Raw genomic sequence first — 22,819 nt, forward strand, 5'->3', positions numbered from 1 at the left:
TCCATAATCAGGCCTTGGGCCTGACACAAAGGTTCGATCCTTTGGCAATTGGCCGTGTCTGCCCATCATCAAGAAAAAGGGCGTATACCACGTAGAGCAGTGGACAGTGTTGTTGTAGATTTCCAGGAGTTCTGGCAGCAGCTGAGGCCACTCTTCGTGCTTCGAGACAGAGGCTGCTCTGAGCATCTGGATGAACACTTCGGCAGGGGGTGCTTCTCCCGGGGCCATGCAAGAAAATATATCCGCATTAACATTGGTTTTTCCGCTGCAGTACTTGATGCTAAAATCATAGTTAGCCAACCGAGAGGCCCAACGCTGTTCAAGGGCTCCCAACTTAGCAGTGTTCAAATGGGTCAAGGGGTTGTTATCAGTGTAGACCGTGAAGGGAGTAGCAGCCAGATAGTCCTTAATAGCCTCCTCAGTAATAGCCCAAACCAGGGCCAGGAGTTCCAGCTTGAAGGAGCTATAGTTAGCATCATTCTTCTCAGCACCTCGAAGATGCCGGCTGGCATAGGCAATCACCCTCTCCTTGCCATCTTGCACTTGAGACAAAGCCTCCCCCAGACCTTCAAAGCTAGAGTCTGTGTATAACCGGAACGGCAGGCTGTAGTCAGGATATACCAATATGGGGGGTTCCGTAAGGAGATACTTCAGGGCTCGAAAGGCATCTTCTTGTTCTTCGGCCCACTGGATGGAAAGCCTCCCATTATAATCATCCCGGGCAGTCCCTATCAGTAATTCGGTCAAGGGTCCAGCAATTTGCGCAAAATGAGGGATGAAACGCCGGTAATATCCAGCAAACCCCAGGAAACTTCGGACGTCTCGCACTGTCCTGGGTGTAGGCCACTCTTTCACAGCACTCACTTTGTCTGGATCAGGCTGGACTCCTTGAGCACTGACGACATGTCTTAAGTAGTGCACTTGAGGCTTTAACAAGTGACATTTAGAAGGTTTAACCTTGAGTCCATGTCGGATAAGAACTTGGAAAACTTCTTTCAGGTGATCCAGGTAAGCATATCTCCTTTAGGCTTTGGAAAATAGCTGATGCATTGCACAGTCCAAAGGGCATACTTTTGAACTCAAAGAGACCCATGGGGGTCACAAATGCGGTCTTTTCTCTGTCCTCTTCTGCCATTGGCACCTGCCAGTAGCAGCTCGTCAGATCCAGTGTGGAAAAGTAGGCGGCAGACCCCAACACAGTCAAAGATTCTTCAATGTGTGGGAGAGAATATGCATCCTTATGAGTTATGTTGTTTAGTTTCCGGTAATCTACACAAAAGCGGATGGTGCCATCTTTCTTTTTCACCAGGACCAAAGGTGCAGCCCACGGACTCTGGCTTTCTTGGATGACATTGGCCTCTTTCATCTCCACCAGCATTTTCTTTACGGTCTGATACATCCCAGGAGCCACAGGGCGATGTCTCTCTTTAATGGGTGGATTGTCTCTGGTGAGAATCCTATGTTTGATCATGGCGGTCCTGCCAAAGTCTGTGGGAAATTTGCTGAAAGCTTCTTGATGTTTCTTAGCTACCTGGATGACTCCTTCCACCTGTCCCTTGGGGGTATCTTCGTCTCCTATCTGTAGTTGGTTCCACCAAGGTTCCGCAGGGTTCTGATCAGGTCCAGGTTGGACCACCTGTGACTTCGAGACTACATTTCTGACGTCTAGATGGTGTAAAGTAGCCACTGGGGTGTACTTGGGTAGTTGGACAGCAACTTGAGAGAGATTGATAAGTCTCACTGGGACCTTCCCATTCCGTACGGTTACCAGGCTTCTAGCAGCTCACACCAAGGGACTACCTTCCAGCAGAAGGGGCTCTAAGAGCGCTTGGTAATCTTGATTTTTCACCCCGGGGTGGGGCACGGCACCAAATAACTGTCTCTGTCTGTGGCTGTAGACTAACAGCTCTGATATCATGAGTCCTTACTCGACAGATTTCTACATGATGATTTACGAACTTCTGTTCTGCTTGGAGGATTTTGAGGTGGTGTTGTGCGGCTCGCCAGCCTGGGGGTGACAAGTGAGGGAGAGATGCATGCAGTGCACAGACAATATTATCAAAACAGTGCCTCATAATGTTCATGCCTAAAATGAAATCGGCTGCTCCCTCATCTCTAACATTTGTGACGATCACTCCTTGCCTTCCTAACACATGTTTTCCCACCTGCACCGTGGGCTCCCAGTAACCATGTCTGGGTACTGGTTTCCCGTTCCCTGCAATTACTCTGAAGTCCGCTTCCTGAGGGTCAAACAACCTTTCTGGGCCCCAGTATTTATAGAAAAACCCCTGTGGGATAGTGGATACCTAAGACCCCGTATCTATCAGAGCTTGTATCCGGACACCTTCAATCCTCACCTGTACATACGGGCAAGCAGCTACATACATAGACAGTCCTTTCTTGTCTCTGGTTGATTCTGGACCTTCAATCTCTACTCCTGGGGTGCGGTCCTCGACCCCAGGGGACGCCCGTTTAAAGCCCAGCGTTGGCTCTTCCAGTGTCAATTCTTGTTACAATAACTACAAATGGGTCTTTGGCTCCCAGGGGGTCTCACAGGAGGAACACTAGGTGGAGTGACAGGGCGAGAGTCAGACTTCTTAGGTGGTGGTGTGGCAGATCTGGAAGGGTTTGGCGTACTGCCATCTCTTTAAAGGCTTTGGCTAACTGTTCAATATCTTGTTTAATGTCGAAGGACCCTGAGAGTCTGTAGCAGGAACACTAGTTTCTTCTGTCTGAGGTCCCGACTCTATTACTTTCACCGCTAGTCTCTTAAAGGCCGGGAAGGCCATGTCGGGATTCTGCACGGTCAGCATCCTAAGTTGGGCCTTGTCCCATTTGTTTAGCGCCCCTCTATAAAACGGTCCATCAGTACTCGATTGCCCTGATCGGGCGTAATGCCGTCCAACTTCTGTACCACCTCTTATGCGCTCTGCAAAGCCACTGCATATGCTCGGAGAGTCTCACCTGGCTTCTGGCATCGTTCATAGAGTCGGAGGCGTACTTCCGAGGGGGAGTGAGATTCAAACACTTGAGAAAGCCCTTCAAAAATCTGTCCCACTGTGGCCTTATCAGCCACTGGCCAGGTGCGAAGTTCTTCCAAGGTGGGTCCCTGGAGTTGTCCCAGAAGCAGTTGTACCTGTTGATGAGGGGCAAGTGCATAAAATGCAAAGAGGCTGTAGAATTTTTCTTTAAAGTCTCTTAATGTAAAAGGATCACCATTGTAGGTGGGAAGCATAGGGTTCCCCAAGAAGACAGGTGCAGCAACTGGGGCTCCCAACACATAGGGAGAGACTGAAGGTGGACTGGTTGGGTCCTGCTCCGCCTGTGTTGGAGGTCTTGCTGGCATCATAGGCAGGGTGCGCCCTTGGGAGGTCGAGAGTGTTGGTGAGGGCGGCAACATTCTTCTAGCTGAGGGTGGAGACCCCGTTGGCTGGGCCGCTGGAGCATTGCCCCCTTGCTGTTCAGGTGGGGACTGTGGGACTGCAGGTTCCGACATTTCTGTATTTGGTAGGCTGGCCCTTTAAACAGACCTTGGATTCCTAGGTCCCAGGGAAATAGTTCTTTATGGTTCTTTAATCTGGAACTTAAGAGCATAGATTTCAAATTTGAGAGCGGTGACCTGAAACTCAACAGCCTTTAATTGAAGTTTGAGTGCATTGATCGGCACCTGTTGAGGCACCTTCCTCAGAGGGCAGGGCTAGACCAGGGCCGGACGGAGACGGGGACCATATGGATCAATCAGAATCTAAGAAAAGGTCCAAAAGCGGTCCTGCCTTCTCTTCTTCTTCGGGGGATGAGGGGGCTAAGAAGAAGGGGAAACAGAAATAAAAAGTGAGGCCATCTAATTTAATCACCCTGTATGGCGGCACTCACCCCATTGACGCTGGCATCTATTAACTTTGCCAGCATAAAGTCTGATACAGCTAAATTTGCAGCCTTTGATTTTCTCGGCCGTGTTGAAGCCGACATTTTCTTTTTACAGGAGACCAGTTTGTCAGATCTAGCCTCCCTGGTAAAAGCCAGGAGAGAGTGGAGGCGCGGTCCCTCACACTGGTCTCTTGCGGCTGAGCCGTATAGTGGGGTGGCGGTCCTTTTTACCGCTCCTGTTGAATGCCGACGGGTTATTGAATTAGAAATGGGGAGGTGCCTAATCTTAGATGTTTTCATGAAGGGACAGGAGCTCCAGCTCATTAACATCTACGCCCCGCAAACTAAGCGGGGTCGTAAAGATCTCTTCATGAGGATTAAGCCCTTTCTTTTTACGAGTCGGCAAGTGATTTTTGGAGGGGACTTCAATAATGTCACGAGGTCCCAAGATAGGAGAGGCTCCAATGGTCCGCTGACTTGCGATAGTGTGGCACTGATTAGCATAGCTAGAGAAGCTCGCCTTGAGGACGCCCACATCCGGAGCCCCTCGGGCCACGCGGGTTTCACCTATCACCTAGTCGCAGGTCTAGGATAGATAGGTTTTATTTAAAGGAGGAAGCCGTCTCTTCCGCAGTGTCCATGGTTGAGGTGGAGTTCTCCGATCACTGTATGATTTTGTTTTCCCTGAATGTTTCAGAGACCCCCCGGATGGGAAAAGGTTATTGGAAGCTGAATTCGTCCCTCCTGGAGGAAGCAGAGATAAGACAGTCCTTTGAGGATTTTCTTCAGAGTCAGGTACCTTTACTGGGACTATGTAGTAGTAAGTCAGAGTGGTGGGAGATATTCAAGAAGCGGGTTGCGGGGTTCTTCCGCCAGCTCTCGAGCCTCAGGTCCCTGAACAGGTATCGCCTGTATCAGGGTCTGAGGAGGAAACTCGAACTTCTCATCTCGACTGGAGGTAGCCGAGAGGATATCTCCAGAGTGAAGTCCTTGCTGATGAGGTGTCAGTACGATAGGCACGCATCTTTGGTTTTTGAGAGGGATTACGGGAGGTATCGCTCACCCGACCCTTACAGAAACTGTAAGATGTCATTGAGTAGTAAAGTGGTGAATCGGTCCAGATCAGGGATCTTGGAGGTCTTCAGATCCTTCTACTTGCACCTCTTGGGAAGGAAGGATCTGGATCGGGATGTGATGTCGGGTTTCCTGGCTGAAACCATTCCTGAGCCAGGGGAAGGCCCCTCTCTTGGCGTTTTGGCAGAAGAAATCAGGGAAGAGGAAGTGAGACTGGCGATCGAGGGGCTTGCCAGGTCCGGATGGCTTAACATCCGAGTGGTACAGGACCTTTAAGGAGTCTTTAGCTCCCCTCTTGACTGAGGTATTCAATGAGTGTCTCTCCTCGGGCACTCTGCCGAAGTCAATGAGGAGGTCAGCCCTGATTCTTCTGTCAAAGGGTAAAGATCCTAGCCGTATTGAAAATTGGAGGCCCATAGCTCTTCTCAATATGGACAGGAAGCTTCTGGCCAAGATACTGTTTAATCGGCTAGTGAAGTTTGCACCCCGGCTCCTTTCGGGGGCTCAGCACTGCACTGTTCCAGGCCGAAGCACCTTAAGTGCTGTCCTTAGTGTCAGCGAGGCAGTGGAGCGGAGTTGTCCAGGTTTCTGGAAGGGGTACTTGCTGTCCCTGGATCAGGCCAAGGCATTTGATTGGGTGAACCACGAGTACCTCTGGTCCGTCCTCCTGAGATATGGCTTACCATGTACTTTTGTTAATTGGCTTAAGATCTTGTATGCAGGGAAGAGAGTTGGTCTGGCCGCTCTTTTGAAGTGGGGTCCGGAGTCCGTCAGGGTTGTCCTTTGAGCCCGCTTTTAAACGTGTTCGCAATCGATCCCTTCGTCCGGAGGGTAGATTGTGGGTCATTGGCGGGAGTCGGGATGAGTCTGGCGGAGCTGGATGTAACCCAGAGAGTGGTGGCATACGCTGACGATGTCACTATTTTCGTCTCCTCGAGAGAGGAGGTCGATGTGGGGATGTTGGAGGTGGACCGCTACTCAGAGGCATCCGGGTCTAAGATCAACCGGGATAAATGTGAGAGTCTCTGACTGGGAAGGGGGGATCCCACGTTTGATCTCCCGGACACCTTTTCAGGGCCCCAAGAATCAGCAAAAGTCTTAGGCATCATATTCGGCCAGGATGATTATCCCACCAAAAACTGGGATGGTAAGCTCCAGGATGCCACTCAGAAGGTGGACCAGTGGAAGGGTTGGTCATTGACCCTCAGGGAAAGGGTACACCTGATCAAATCATACCTGCCCTTGTTTATCTATCTGGGTGTCAGGATCTGGGCTGGTAGCAGGTAGCGTAGGCTAGTGGTGGATCCGCTGTGCCAGAGAGGTGAAGACGTGGGCCGTACCAGGGGAACGGAGTCTAAGGAGTTACTGTTTTTCACCAGAGCCCGCAGCAAAGCAGGATGGGCTTGCAGCGGCAGGTAACCCCCAGGTCGTTCCTCCCAGTAGCGACTCAACCTCTCTGGCTGCTGAGATAAGGCAAGGTACAAGAGGATCAGGCAAAGGCGTAGTCGGACAAAGCAAATGGTCAGGGCAGACAGCAATGGTTCACAGGCGGTAGTCAGTAGCAATGGGTACGGCAATAGGCAGGGAACACAGGAACAAAGAACGCTTTCTCTCAGGCACAAGGTAACAAAGATCCGGCAGGAGGCTGTGGGAGGAGATGGTACTTATAGGCAGTGCACAGGTGAAGCCTAATTAAGTCCAAGCAGCACTGCCTCTCACAAACCTTAACCCTTAATTAACCATATTGGATCAGGCACCAATTACCGGTGCACTGGCCCTTTAGATCTAAGAGTCCCGGGACCAAGAGAGCGGGGGCACACATGCTGAGATGCCGGAGCGCAGCCTGGGGACACACGCCGTAAGCGCTCCGGTCCAGGAGCAGGGACCGGAGTGCTCGGCGTTACAGTACCCCCCCCCCCTTTGGTCTCCCTTTCTTCTTGGTACCTAGGAACCTGAGGATGAGGCTGCGGTCCAAGATGTTCTCCTCCGCCTCCCAAGATCTCTCCCCAGGACCACAGCCCTCCCAGTCAACCAAAAAAAACCTTCTCCCCCTGACCACTTTGGTCGCCAAAATCTCCTTGACGGAGAAAATGTCAGAGGTGCCAGATACTGGGGTAGGGATGACATCCTTGGGGGAGAAGCGATTAAAGACCGCCGGCTTGAGAAGGGAGACATGGAAGCTGTTTGGTATCCTCAGGGAGGAGGGAAGATGGAGCTGGTAACAAACTGGATTAATCCTCTTCTTGATCTTGAAAGGTCCCAAAAAGCGAGGTCCCAATTTATAGCTAGGGACTCTGAAGCGAATGTACTTAGAGAGCCACACTTTGTCCCCGGGGGCGAAAATTGGTGGAGTCCGACGTCTCTTATCCGCCTGGGTCTTCATGGGGGAGGAGGCCTGTAGAAGAGAAAGACGCGACTCGCGCCAGATAGTGGCAAAGTCCTGGACAAGCTCATCTACCGCAGGCACTCCAGAAGAGGAAGACAAAGGCAAGGGTGGCAAGGGGTGACACCCGTAGACAACATAGAAAGGAGATTTATTGATAGCAGATGATTCCTTATGATTATACGAGAATTCTGCCCACGGAAGAAGGTCGACCCAGTCGTCATGACGAGAGGAGACAAAGTGACGGAGATAGTCTCCCAGGATTTGGTTCACACGTTCCACTTGTCCGTTGGATTGAGGGTGGTATGACGAAGAGAAGTCCAATTTGATTCTTAGTTGTCTGCAGAGGGCTCTCCAGAATTTGGAAACGAATTGTACCCCTCTATCGGACACAATATGAGAAGGGAGTCCATGCAAGCGGAAGATATGGCGCAAGAATTGCTTAGCCAACAGGGGGGCAGAAGGAAGAGACTGTAATGGAACAAAATGTGCCATTTTATAGAAGCGGTCCACAACCACCCAGATTACGGTCTTGCCGTGGGATGGAGGTCAGTAATAAAATCCATGGCGATATGGGACCATGGAGACTCTGGAACTGGGAGAGGTTGAAGCAAACCTGCAGGCCTTTGGCGTGGGGTCTTGTCTCGAGCGCAGACTGAGCAAGCCTGTACGAAGTCAGCCCCATCTTTCTCCAAGGAAGGCCACTAGTATCTTCTGGAGATCAGCTGAGAAGTTTTACGGACTCCTGGATGGCCCGCAACCAAGGAAGAATGTCCCCATTTAAGCACTTTCAAACGGAGATGGGGAGAGACATAAGACTTCCCGGGAGGAAGACTACGCAGATCCGCAGGAGCCACGATAACCAGACGTTCTGGTGGAATGATGTGTTGTGGAGTGACTTCAACCCCAGCGGCATCAGAGGAATGGGAAAGAGCATCTGCACGGACGTTCTTGCTTGCAGGTCTGAAATGAATCAAGTAGTTAAAACGGGCAAAGAATAATGACCAACGGGCTTGGAGCGGATTGAGTCTCTGTGCAGTTTGGAGGTAAGAAAGATTCTTGTGGTCGGTGTAAATGATCACTGGGTGAGCAGACCCTTCTATAAGATGCCTCCACTCCTCTAGAGCCAGTTTTATGGCCAGAAGTTCCCTGTCGCCGATGGAATAATTTCTCTCCGCCGGGGAGAAAGTCTTGGAAAAGAAGCCACAGGAAACAAATTTACCCTTCTGGGTCTTTTGAGTGAGCACGGCTCCAGCACCCACAGAGGATGCGTCTACCTCCAGGAAGAAGGACTAAGATGGATCGGGCCTGGTAAGGAGCGGAGGCAAAGGCTGACTTGAGAGAGCGAAAGGACTCTTCGGCCTGAGGAGGCCAGGACTTAGGATTAGCCCCCTTTTTAGTCAAAGCCACGATGGGTGCCACAAGAGTAGAGTAGTGAGGGATAAATTGTCTATAGTAATTGGCGAAACCAAAGAATCTCTGTATGGCCTGTAGACCGGTAGGACGAGGCCAGTCCAGAACTGCTGAGAGTTTAGCAGGATCCATTTGAAGACCTTTAGCGGAAATGATGTACCCCAGGAAGGGCAGACTGGTTTGATCAAATACACACTTCTCAAATTTGGCATAAAGGCGATTTTCCCTCAGACGGGAAAGCACTTGGCGGACATGAGCATGGTGTCCAGATTGGTGGACAATATAAGGATATCATCCAAATAAACCACCACACACGTGTAGAGCAGGTCTCTGAAAATGTCATTGACGAACTCCTGAAAGACGGCAGGTGCATTGCAGAGTCCGAAGGGCATTACTAGATACTCAAAATACCCGTCACGGGTATTAAAGGCAGTCTTCCACTCGTCACCCTCTGGAATCCGGATAACATTATAGGCCCCTCTCAAATCCAGTTTAGTGAAAAACTTGGCGCAACATAGGCGATCGAAGAGTTCTGAAATCAGGGGAAGAAGGTAACGGTTTTTGATGGTGATGCTGTTGAGTCCACGATAGTCGATGCACGGACGCAGAGTACCATCTTTTTTAGAAACAAAGAAGAAACCTGCACCGGCAGGTGAGGAAGACTTCCTGATGAACCCTCTCTGCAAATTCTCCTGTAGTATTCGGACATGGCGGGAGTCTCTGGAGGAGAAAGAGGGTAGATCCTTCCCCAAGGTGGTGCGGTACCAGGCAGCAAGTCAATTGGGCAATCATACGGCCTGTGTGGAGGCAAGACCTCGGCTTGTTTCTTACAAAATACGTCCGCAAAGTTGACATATGGTTCAGGTAGACCTGGAGGAGGAGAAACGACTGGAGCAGACTTGGCAAGGACCGGCTTGAGGCATCTGCCGAAACAAGAAGAACCCCAACTTTCTGCGGAGATCCGCACTGATACGGTGAGGCGTGGAGAGGTAATGTTCACACCCAGTAACGCCTCTCCCACGTTAACTAGGTGCACGCGTTTTCCCTGACGCGGAGGACAAAGAGGACAGTCCTTTAGGAAATGCTCCGTACTAGCGCAGTACAGACAGAGATTCTCGTATCTCCAGCGAGTCCTCTCTTGTGGGGTCAGGCGAGACCGGTCCAGCTGCATGGCTTCCTCGGCGGGAGGCCATGTAGAGAGCTGCGGTGGACGCTGGAAGACAGGAGCCAAATGAGGATTGCGCTTGGAGCGAGCACTTCCTTCTTCTTGTAGCAGTTCCTCACGTCTCTCGGGGAAACGCATATCAATCCTGGTGGCCAAGGGGATAAGGTCACTCAGGGTAGAAGGCATTTCCCGTGTGGCAAGAACATCTTTTATGTCACTGGACAGACCTTTCTTGAACGTGGCACAGAGCGCTTCAGTATTCCAGGACAGTTCCGAGGCCAGAGTACGAAAACGGATGGCGTATTCGCCCACATAAGAATTTCCCTGATTCAGGGTCAACAAGGCAGTCTCTGCTGAGGCAACCTGGGCTGGTTCCTCAAAAACACTCCGGAATTCTTGGCAGAAGGACTGGACAGTAGTAGTGGCTGGATCGTTGCGGTCCCAAAGCGGTGTGGCCCAAGCCAGGGCCTTCCCGGTAAGCAGACTGACTATAAATGCCACCTCGGCACATTCAGTAGGAAACTGGTTGGCCATCATCTCCAAGTGAAGAGAACACTGTGACGGGAACCCACGGCACTGCTTGGATTCTCCATCGAATTTGTCTGGCATGGACAGGCAGTATCTGGAGCTGTGGACGGCAGCAGGCTGAATGGGTGGCATAGGAGCAGGCGGTGGAGAAGGTTGCTGCTGGGCTGTCAGAAGTTGCAGTATCATGGCGGACATCTGGTTCAGCAGTTGACCTTGCTGTGTGATCTGCTGAGATTGCTAGGTCACAATAGTGGTAAGGTCAGCGACACTTGGCAAAGGCACCTCAACGGGATCCATGGCCGGATCTTACTGTCAGGATCTGGGCTGGTAGCAGGTAGCGTAGGCTAGTGGCGGGAGGTGAAGACGTGGGCTGTACCAGGGAACGGAGCCTAAGGAGTTACTGGTTTTCACCAGAGCCCGCCGCAAAGCAGGATGGACTTGCAGCGGCAGGTAACCCCCAGGTTGTTCCTCCCAGTAGCGACTCAACCTCTCTGGCTGCTGAGATAAGGCAAGGTACAAGAGGATCAGGCAAAGGCGTAGTCGGACGAAGCAAATGGTCAGGGCAGGCAGCAACGGTTCACAGGCGGTAGTCAGTAGCAACAGTTATGGCAACAGGCAGGGAACACAGGAACAAAGAACGCTTTCTTTCAGGAGCGGGGACCGGAGCGCTCGGTGTTACACTGGGCAGTGTATGTATCTTGCCAGAGGCTTACTACACTAGGATCTACAGCCTGTTTTTCCAGATGTTATGGGGGAACAGGATGAACCTAGTCAAAAGGGAGGTTACGTACCGCACGAGGAGACTAGGGGATTTATCTATGGTAAACCCTGTGGTGTTCTTAACGAACACCTTCTTGAAAGCCAACATCTCAAACCTCTGGTCAGAGAGGGCTTCTCCATGGGTACTCTCCTGCAGGGAATGGTTTCGGCCTTTCTTCCAGGAATGGGAGAGAGGAGGGCGAGTGAAGGACCTCCGTACGCCCATTGGATATCTTCCGGCTTACGCTACCCCGACTCTGAAGGCGATACGTCGGTGGGGTCTGGGAGTGTGGGAGATCAGGACCCAGTCAAGGCAGTTCCTTGACAAACGGGTTCTGTTGACCCACTTCCAGAAGCCTTTGGCGCTCAGGCACTGCCCAGGTCAGGATCTGAGGGTGGAGTTTTATCTTTTGAACATGAAAAGGATCCCCCAGAAGTTTTGGGACTTGGCCTGGCGCTGCTTTCAGGGGAAACTATATGTAAGGGACAACCTGAAGTGCAGGAACTCTGATGACCGGGGATGTCCCCGAGAAGAGTGCGGGGACGCGCTGGAAAGCATGGACCACTTCCTGCTTCATTGTCCCTTTAATATAGGGGTTTACAACTGGGTTGGTGCTTCCATCGGCTGGAGTCAGCTTGCCGGCCTTACCTCTCTGAAGTGGGCTTATGGGGCAATTAGCAACCTGGGTGGCCGAGACCGGGGCACTTTATTCTTAGTTAGCTTAGTGGTTAGGTTCTACACGTGGAACGCACGGTTTAGTGTCAACCCAACAAAAAATTCTCTCCGATGTGGAGGTCTGTAGGAATATCACCAGTGACCTCGGGAAGATCAGGTCTTTGGAGTATGGCAGTCTTGGTACCAGTAAGGCTTCTCTCCTATGGAGAGGGTTTTCTTTTGATGTGCCCTAGGTACTAGACCTTTTGGGTAGAGTGCCTTTTATTTTGGTTAGGGGAAGTGTTATAGGGATAGAGAGAGGGTGAGAGTAGGGTCAGTTTTAATGGAGGGATAGAATTAGGGAGAATTGTAGGGGGAGTTAGGGAAAGAGTTTAAAATTATTTTGATGTATCAAGTCTACCATCCTTCTTCCCGGTGCTGGGCTAATGCATGTGCATGCTAGCTCTGTTTTGTTTTAAGCTGATACGTTATGAAGGGCTTACAGGGGACCAAACTTGGGCCTAAAGTGGGTTGTGGTTTAGTGTGCATAAGTTTGTGTATAAGTTGGTTGGGAGGAGTGCTAGGTGGGGAGGTTGTATTTGTGGGTGGTGGTGTTTTTGTTTATTTGTTTGCTTTGGGGGGACCTGACATGGGTCAGTTAAGGACAGGATTTTGTGAACGGTATGGACTCTGACCCATAAGCAGGAGGGGTGGTGTGGGTGAGTACACAGTTTTTGTGTAGGGTTTTTTCTCGTTTATTTATTAATTTTTTTTTATCCCCTAGGGTTTTCTGTTGATTTTGTAAAAAGGTTTTCTGTAGTGCATATGTTTATTTATGCATATGTTTATTTATATGTTTATATATTTGTTTGTTTATTTATATTCTATATTGTTTTGCCAGTCAGACCAGTTATGTTGATATGTGGTTTATTTGGTTTATTTCAGTTGATATGTGGTTTATAGTGTTGAGCGGCATAGGCCATATTCGAATTTGCGATATTTCGCGAATATATGGACGAATATTCGTCATATATATGCTAAATTCGCATATTCGTAATATTCGCGTTTTATTTTCGCATATGCGAAAATGCGCATATGCATAACTTCGCATATGCGAAAATTTGCATATGCTAAAATTTGCATAAATGAAAATTTGCATATGCGAAAATTTGCATATGCGAAAAATCGTATGCCAGTCTCACACAGTAGTATCAGAGCTTTCTTTACACCACACAAGCTGGAAGCAGAGAGGGATGATCACTGTGATGTGTACTGGGAAAAAAATAAAAAAAATAAACGAATATTCGCGAGCAACACTAATTGTTAGTATGCAAAGTCAGTCTTGCGCACAATGGAGGCGGAGCTTCCCTGCCTCCATCCTGTATGCTGTGCTATGCCTGGCCGTCTTTGTATATTTATAATTCTTTTTTTTTGCCAACTCCTGTATATTGTAGCATGTAAGCATATATTTGTGTGGTGCCCATTTCTTCAGTGTAAGAACCAGAGCTGTGTGGAGATTCCTGCATAAGGTGGGTGATTGGTGATGGGTTATTGGGGATGGGTGCTTGGTGCTTGGTGCTGGGTGCTTGGTGCTGGGTGATTGATTGGTGATGGGTGATTGATTGGTGATGGGTGATTGGTGCTGGGTTATTGGGGATGGGTGATTGGTGCTGGGTTATTGGGATCGGTGATTGGTGATGGGTGATGGGTTATTGGGGATGGGTGATGGGTGATTGGTGATTGGTGATGGGTGCTGGGTGATTGGTGATGGGTCCTGTCATATAGAGGTCAGACCGGGGCATATAGGGGGAGATTTATTAAAACCTTTGCAGAGGAAAAGCCCTCTGCAAAACGATCTGATTGGTTGCTATGGGCGACTGCACCGCTCTTTCTCTGCACAGGTTTTGTATAAATCTCCTCTATAATACAGTATATTATAGGGCAGCTGTCACATGTTTTCTGTAAATAAGACTGACAGCACAGCCAAAGTGTATATACACATGGCAGACCTTCATAGAAACTGTTCTTGACTCGATTTTACAAAAACACCAACTTTTATGGGGATAGGAATGTCGAGGAGGCCTTGCGGGAGTCCACTGTGTCCCTGGGCCGCAGTCCATTTGCCCATTAAGTCTGGAAGACGTTTTTTAAATTATGAGAAGTGCCCTCTTTTTTTACTTGAGCCCCTGCCCTTAAAAATGTCTATGCACGTCCCTGATGTTATGATGTAATTTTTTTTTTGCTTGTTAAACCAATAAAATATTTCAATAAAAAAAAAGAAGAGAGCTGCAGGGCCATATCCGCCAGGTCCTCTGCAGGAGACCCAGATAGAAGGCCTTGGCGGAGCTGAGAAGCCCAGACTGAAATGGCTTTCGATACCCAGGCAGAAGCAAATGTCAGAAGTAAGGAGGATCCTGCCGCTTCAAAGGCGAATTTCGCCAGATTTTCAATTAGTTTGTCCGCCGGATCTTTGAAGGAAGCAGCGTCCGCCAGAGGCAGAGTAGTTGCTTTTGACAGGCGGGAGACAGGTGGATCTACAGTTGGTGGAGATGTCCATCTCGCAATGAGGTCTTTGGCAAAGGGGAACTGAGCCTGAATCTTCTTAGTGCCCTGAAAGCACTTGTCAGGATGTTTCCAGGAATTCTCCAGCAATGCGTCAAATTCAGCATGAGAGCTGAAAGCCTTAGGTGCGGGACAGGAGCGATGAAAGGAAACTTCTGGAACTGCGTCTGTAGAACCTGGGTCCTCGAGGTGAAAGGTATCCCTTATGGCTGATACCAAGGTGTCCACCATGCCGGCCATATCAGTTCGGTCCTCTGAGTCAGAACCTGAAGCCTCATCTTCCGGGTCCCTAGGAGAGAGGGAGCGGGGGGAGGTAGCCTTGGATGAAGGCGATGCCGACCTGGTACGCAGATCTGGAGACCGAGAGCTGCGACCAGGAGAATGACCCCTAGGAGAGGGGCGCTGACGAGGTGCAGAAGTAGAAGGGCGATACCTATAAGGAGAGCGCCAGTTCCTACTAGCGGACTCTGGAGAGGAGTCGGAGGACTGACCCCTATGACGCTTGTGAGAGCGCCTAAAATGTGGAGAGGGTGAGAGAGTCCCCCTAGAGGGTTGGCGTAAGGGGGGACCTCTCCAAAGAAATCACCACAGAACGGGAGACCCGTGCTAAGTCAGAAATAGACTGGGAGATGGAAGACACCCATTCCGGAGGGTGAGCAGAGCCCACGGGGTCTGGTGGAGTATCCTGGGTAGACATACCAGGAGGGACGGGGGGTGCAGTGGGGCAGACAGGACAGGTAGGTTCAGCCGAAGCAGGCATTTTTGATTTACATTCCGTACAGGTATAATAGGTGACCAAGGTCCCTGGCACCTGACTGGAGGGAGGAACAGTTCTGGGTTCGGACATAACTATTTAGAAAAAATACGTTGAAAAGGTCTCACCCGGCGTCTGTGTCCCCTTGCAGAGAAGCAACAGCTGTGAGGAGAACTCTGGTCTGTAGCCGAGAGGTGAGGAAGGAGAACTGGCCAAAGAAACAAAAGGGGCCGTCCAGAGGCAGGATGCTTCTAATTGGCTGCACAGAGGCGCATAGGTTGCAAATCCCGCCGGGCAGGAGAAGGCGGGGCTAAGTCCCGGCAGAAGCCCGTGGCCATTAAATGAAATTTCTCCCCAGACAGCTGGCAAATGCTATATAACAGGGTCTCCAACCTGCGGACCTCCAGATGTTGCAAAACTACAACTCCCAGAATGCCCGGACAGCCGTTGGCTGTCCGAGCATGCTGGGAGTTGTAGTTTTGCAACATCTGGAAGTCCTCAGGTTGAAGACGACTGCTATATTATAAAGCCTGGAGGAAGGGGGAGCCGTGGGAAGCGAGTGCGGCACTGCCGACAGAGGAAATGTGTGAATGAACCCGGCGCTCCATTCACATCGCATGAGATGCAGGTGAAGCAAAAGTGCCGGGCGTCTGAGAAGGAGCAGCCGGCTCAATAGTGAGAAATGTATAAAAAAAATAATAGATAACCTCGTTCCCCACCACAGACAACACCCCCCCCCCCCTAATGTCAGGTTAGCCGAGCAGGCAGAAACCAATGGGAATAAAGGAGTGGGCACTGAATAGGGGGACTCCAGAGGTGCAGAATGTAGCAAACCTGCAAGAAAAAAGGGGAGAATTCTCACCTTGTCTGTAGAAACTTACCTATGAAGTCTTCTGTCAGCATTTTGTCACCTGCATCATGCCGGGCTGAGACAGCGAGACGAGCAGGGAAATAGGGGAACCCGAACCCATGAGGTACAACCCCAAGCGCTGACCGCTGGCGAGAAGGGGTTGACCATACATGACTTGATGTCTGTGCCCCTTCTTTGCAAATGGGGAAACAGTGAACACCGGGTTCCTGAGACCCCACCTAAAAAAGAAAAAATAAAGGGAGAGAAAAGTCTAACTAAACGTCCCTAACTAAGAAATAAGAAATGAGCGACCAGGTCTGGAGAACACCAGACCAGAGTCTGCTTCCTACAGACATTAAGCTAAAACTGATTAGCTCAGGTGCCTGTAGGCGGGTATATCCTGCTGGGAGGGGCCGACTTTCTTGTTACCATAGTGTCAAGCCTCCTAGTGACAGCAGCATATACCCAAGGTCTGTGTCCCCCAATGGAGCCGATAGAGAAAGGAAGGTGATTCAAATAAAATAAAAATAAAAAAGAAACACATAGTAAGCTTGTGCACAAATGCCAAAAACTTTCTTCTAGAAAAAAAATAGTTCCTGGCAGAAAAAAGTCCAGCACATATGATCAACTGATACAGTATACTTAAGTCTGCCGTCAGCCATCGTGATCAATCGTTTGTGAATAATTTACAGAGGATGGCCAGACCAAATGGCCAAAATGGGCCATATCAGCTGACCATTATATTAAAGGTGTCAACAGATATTACCATACCTGAGTGGGGAGCTATACTCGCCTAGTCTCGTCGGTTTTGGCTCTAATTCCTCCCCCTCAGTGTGATTGACAGCTCTTATCCCCACTCAGCTCTCTAAGCAGACAGAGCAGAGTGATGACGCAAGCTGAGGCCGGGCTGTCACTCAAACTGAGAGGGCGTGATTACAGTCAGAGAAGATTGGACTAGGTAAGTATAGCTTCCGACCCAGGGGACTACTTAAAGGGGTACTCCGCCCCTCCAAAGAAGAGGGAATAAGATTTCTGATTGCGGGGGTCCCGCCGCTGGGAACCCCCGCGATCTCTCCTGCAGCACCCCCTGTCATCTGGTGCACAGAGCGAGCTTTGCTCCATTCCGATGACTGGCGATGCAGGGGCCGGAGGATCGTGACGTTAGGAGGGGGTGGGGCAGTGACGTCACGATCCTCCTCTCTTCACCTGCCTTCTGACCGGCTCCAGAGATCTTCTCCTCTGCTCTGCCATCTGGCAGACCAGAGAAGTAGATTGTCGATATTACTGATCAGTATTAAAAATCAAAAAGATAACTATTAACTGTTACAGTTTAATAATGGGAATTAGTAACTTCCTCTAATAAACAAATGAGTTCCCCCTCTTTTCCCATTTTACAAATAAAAAAATTGTAAAAAATAAAATAAATCAACATATTTGGTATAGCCATGTACAGAATAGTCCGAATCATTAAAAAATAATGTTAATGATTCCATACGATGAACAGCACAAAGCGTAAAAAATAACAAAGTCCAATGCTGAATTTTGATCACATCCGGGGGAAAAAAAAAGGTATAAAAAGTCATCAAAAATCACATATACGCAAATGTGGTACCAATAAAACAACAAATCACAGATTAAGTGTCCATACAAGCATAACTATATGAATAAAACATGTCCAGGGGTTAAATGTGAGTGCAGGTGCAGTGACCATGAAAAAAAAAAAAGATATATCATCCACCTCTATTAGGTGTATATAAGGTGCCTTGGATGTTTCAGACCTTGCAATGCCTGCTGTACTGTTCACACAGAGGCATATTCACAGTGTAGGGTCCGTCCCAGAATGAGGTCACCTTACCGTGGTGGGACGGTCCACGCTATTTGGCCGCCAAATTTGCAAGCTAAGTACCACATAATTTCATAGTTTCATATTCTCATTTATTGCACTACAGCTGTATAGCTTTTCATGTTCCATCTATATACTCATGTTTTATCTATATACTCATGTTTTATCTATATCTTTGTGCTAGCAGTGTGCTGCTGTATTCTCCTGTTGCTATATATATATATATATATATATATATATATATAATCTTTTTTTTTTTTTTTTTACCCCTTTTGGACCACAGGGTTTTTCATTTTTGCACTTTCAATTTTCTACCTACAGACTCCTATAAGGGCTGTTTTTTTTTCACCACATACTGTACTTTGTAATGATATCAATCATTTCACTACAAAATCTAGAAAAAGAAATATTTGGGCAATATTGAAAAAAACAAACGCCATTTTGAAACTTTTAGGGGCTTCTGATTTTACACAGTGCACTTTTCGATAAAAATGACACCTTATATTTATTCTGTAGCTCCATACGACCCTCAAAAGTTGCAAAATTGCGGTCTTCTTTTTAATTTCCTGCTGCAAATAATAATTTTTTTTTGATAGTACCGTACATTTTATGTTAAAATGAAAGGCTTCATTACATAGTGCAGTTGGTCGCAAAAGAAACAACAACTCATATGGGTTTGTGGGGGGGAAATTTAAAAGATTTATGGCTCTTAGAAGGGGAGGAGGAAAAAAATTAAAACGTAAAAATGTAAATTTCCTGTGTCCTCAAGACCAAAAAAGGCTGTAACCCTGAAGGGGTTAAAACTGTAATCTTCAAATCCTTTGTAAACCCCCAGTATATAACTGTGCATAGTGTAAGTAAAGTACAGTACAGCCATTACAATGGATACACATACACGTGATGTCATCTGCTGTGACATCACACATCAAAGAGACTTTCTCCAGGGTAGAATCCAATCCTTAACACTTATTTCCTCGGTTCGGCGGGTGAACACGTTCTCCTACTAGACCTGCGCTTATATTGCAAATTGAAGAGAATTTTGTCTATTTAGGCAAAAGGATCCTGTAGGGACGGCGACCATGAAGCTAAGAGGTAGGAATAATGAAAACTTGCACAATTTCAGTTTATAAATGGATTTAACATGAATGTATTAGTGTAAAGTTAATATAGTACAGTTCCGAACGCTTGGAGCGGGCGGTGGGGGGCGTGACATCACGGCCACGCCCCCTCAATATAAGTCTATGGGAGGGGACGTGCTCTCCCATAGACTTGCATTGAGGGGGGGTGGCATGACCTCACGAGGTGCTTGGCTGTGATGTTACGACCCCGTCACCCAGCGTTCTGAACGAAGGCTGGGTGCTGCACAGAGATCACTGGGGTCCTAGCCGCGGGACCCCTGCGATTAGACATCTTATCCCCTATCCTTTACATAGGGGATAAGATGTCTAGGGGCAGAGTACCCCTTTAAGTCTCTTACCACAATTGGGTAGAGGTTTACTCCTGTGAGATAAATTATTTGTGAATCAATGTTTTACAAATAATAGTCACACATAAATTTACAAAAAGCTTCCTACAGTGTTCAATGACCATACTTTGTGTGAATTTATATATATACATAAACACATGAATGAATATAGATTTAATATATTGTATCCTGTCGCTATTTTGCAGATATCCCAGTTCTTTCGGTGCCTGTCGTGTGTCTCATACATTATGTGACGAGTTTCCTTTGGCGGTATACTAACCTATATCATTATAAGGTCACTCCACCATATTATGAGATCCATAAAATACCTGGGAAGAAGATTAAGCACCGTGGTCAGCGAGCAGATGTGGCTATTGACATGGCTTTAGGTGACAATTCAGACCCACATGAATCCAGGCACAGCGATCATGTGACAGTCACCATGGCGGATAACCAGATGGATTTACCAACAACCTCTGAAGATGCCTCGGAGCCCAAAGTGTCTTGGCTGCAGCGGACTTGGCAATATGCTAAAAGCAAACTGAAGTGGCCCAATTATGTATCCAATGTGTGGGTTGGAGCATGGGCCATGGCCAAATGGACAGTAACCGGCATGATGACCACATTCAAGATGCCATTTTACTTCCTACATACACAGCTAAGAAGTATTACAGCAAAGGCCATTGACGATCAGTGTGAACCAATTTAACTAGACAGCTGATTGGGTCACACAAGATCTACATATGGTTGGGGGTGGGGGTGGGGAGGAGCCCGAAATGCAGCCACCTCCACGTGGTGGGCTCTGGGTCACTTGATACATTAACAAGTGAGCGAGGAGCTGCATAATTCAAGGCACATTTCCCATATTGGACATACAGCTTGTAATGGAGACAGAAGATATTGTCCACCTAGAAACAAATTTTGCACATAAGTGGGAAAACAAGCCCCCCCTATTGGATGATTAAGGAATCAGAGATCTGTAGAAGGGGAGAGGTGGATTCCCAGGAATGGAGGATGACAATATATCTCTAGCATAATATCTCTGGATAAGTGGATATGGTAGAAACTGTATCATTATTATTATTATTACTATTATTAACCCCTTAAAATGAGAACTCCGCTGCTCAGTGTTTGAAACAAACTGTTCCAAACGCTGGAACTGGCGCCGGGAGCTAGTGACGTCATAGCCCCACCCCCTCATGATGTCATGCCCACCCCCTCAATGCAAGTCTATGGGAGGGAGCGTAGTGGCTGTCATGCCCCCTCCCATAGACTTGCATTGAGGGGTGGGGTGTGACATCATGAGGGGGCGGGGCTATGACATCAGGAGCTCCCAGCACCAGCTCCAGTGTTCGGAACAGTTTGTATCAAACACTGAGCAGCAGAGTATCCCTTTAAGGACCTGTGACGTAAATGTACATTACGACGCAGTCTTCTGGGATCACCACGTCTCTGAGCGCGGTGATTGGGCCGGGATGAATGCTGTTATCTAACAGCAGCAACCTCAGCATACCACCCAGGGACCCCCCTTGTAGGCGATCGCTGTGATTCATCAGTCAATTCTGACCGATGAATCACGGCTTTTCCAGGCCAATTGGGTCACTGGTGACCGAGGAAATATGGGTGATTGGTGCTGACCGAGACAGCACCAATCACCATTGTACAGCTGGAGGGCAAGAGCGGGTACCAACCGTGTAGTGTGCAGCGGCGGGGATCGCTTACTGGTGTGGCAGGAAATGACTGGCAGCAGCAGGAGGTGAGGCCTGTGTGCCTCCTACTGTTTCATAGCTACAACTCCCAGCATGCACAGCCAAAGGGCATGCTAGAAGTTGTAGTTATGTAACAATTGGATGCCCATAACTACAACTCCCAGCATGCCCTTCGGCTGGCCAGGCATGCTGGGAGTTTTAGTTCGGCAACAGCTGGAGACACCCTGGTGGGGAAACACTGTGCTATACAGATGCAGGGGGGCCGGTATGAGAATAGCTCTTAGTGTAAGATTATATGGGAATGGGAATTCAAGTAGAGAAAGACATGGTCGCACATCCACAATATGTATTTTGATCTACAGGGTGGGTGTAACACCAAGCGCTCCAGGTCTCGTTTCTCTCCGGGAGCGCTCGCGGCGTTACACTCCTGCTTGCAGTGCCCCGGTCAGACTCGCTGACTGGGAGCGCTGCTCTGTGTCCCTCGGCAGGGAAGCGATTCCCGCGGCGGGACATGCCCGCCCGCGGGTCGCATCCCGTGTCACTCACCGGCCCCGTCCTTCTGCTCAGTCCTGGCGCACGCGGCGCCGCTCTCTAGGGCGCGCGCGCCGGGTCTCTCAGATTTAAAGGGCCAGTGCACCATTAATTGGTGCCTGGCCCAATTAGTTCTAATCACTCCCTACACTATAAAAACCCACTTCCCCTTCCTGTCCCTGCCGGATCTTGTTGCCTTGTGCCCTGAGAAAGCGTTTTGTGAATTCCCTAGCCTGTGTATCTGACCTTCTGCCGTTGCCCCTGACTACGAACCTTGCTGCCTGCCATGACCTTCTGCTACGTCTGAGCTTGCCTTTGCCTTGTCCTTTGTACCACGCCTGTCTCAGCAGCCAGAGGGGTCGAGTCGCTACTGGGGGACACGACCTGGTAGTTACCGCCGCAGCAAGTCCATCCCGCTTTGCGGCAGGCTCTGGTGAAGACCCGTAACTACTTAGAACCGACCCCCAATACGACCCACGCCATCACCTCTCTGGCACAGAGGATCCACCTCCAATGTCCTCACCAGCCGCTAGTTCGGATCCTGACAGTGGGCCATTTCTATGGATACACCATAATAAAATGGGAATGGTTGGTGATATTAACTTCCTGTTTGTGGCACATTAGTATATGTGAGGGGCGAAACTTTTCAAGATGGGTGGTGACCATGGCGGCCATTTTGAAGTCGGCCATTTTGAATCCAATTTTTGTTTTTTCAATAGGAAGAGGGGCATGTGACACATCAAACTTATTGGGAATTTTCCAAGAAAAACAAAGATGTGCTTTGTTTTAACGTAACTTTATTCATTCATGAGTTATTTACAAGTTTCTGACCACTTATAAACTGTGTTCAATGTGCTGCCCATTGTGTTGGATTAACAATGCAACCCTCTTCTCCCACTCTTCACACACTGATAGCAACACCGCAGGAGAAATGCTAGCACAGGCTTCCAGTATCTGTAGTTTCAGGTGCTGCACATCTCGCATCTTCACAGCATAGACAATTGTCTTCAGATGACCCCAAAGATAAAAGTCTAAGGGGGTCAGATTGGGAGACCTTGGGGGCCATTCAACTGGCCCACCATGACAATCCACTTTCCAGGAAACTGTTCATCTAGGAATGCTCGGACCTGACACCCATAATGTGGTGGTCACCATCTTGCTGGAAAAACTTAGGGAACATGCCAGCTTCAGTGCATAAAGAGGGAAAAACATCAATATGTAGCAATTTCGCATATCCAGTGGCCTTGAGGTTTCCATTGAT

The sequence above is a fragment of the Hyla sarda genome, chromosome 7 (genome assembly GCF_029499605.1).
Source record: "Hyla sarda isolate aHylSar1 chromosome 7, aHylSar1.hap1, whole genome shotgun sequence".
Classification (NCBI taxonomy): domain Eukaryota; kingdom Metazoa; phylum Chordata; class Amphibia; order Anura; family Hylidae; genus Hyla; species Hyla sarda.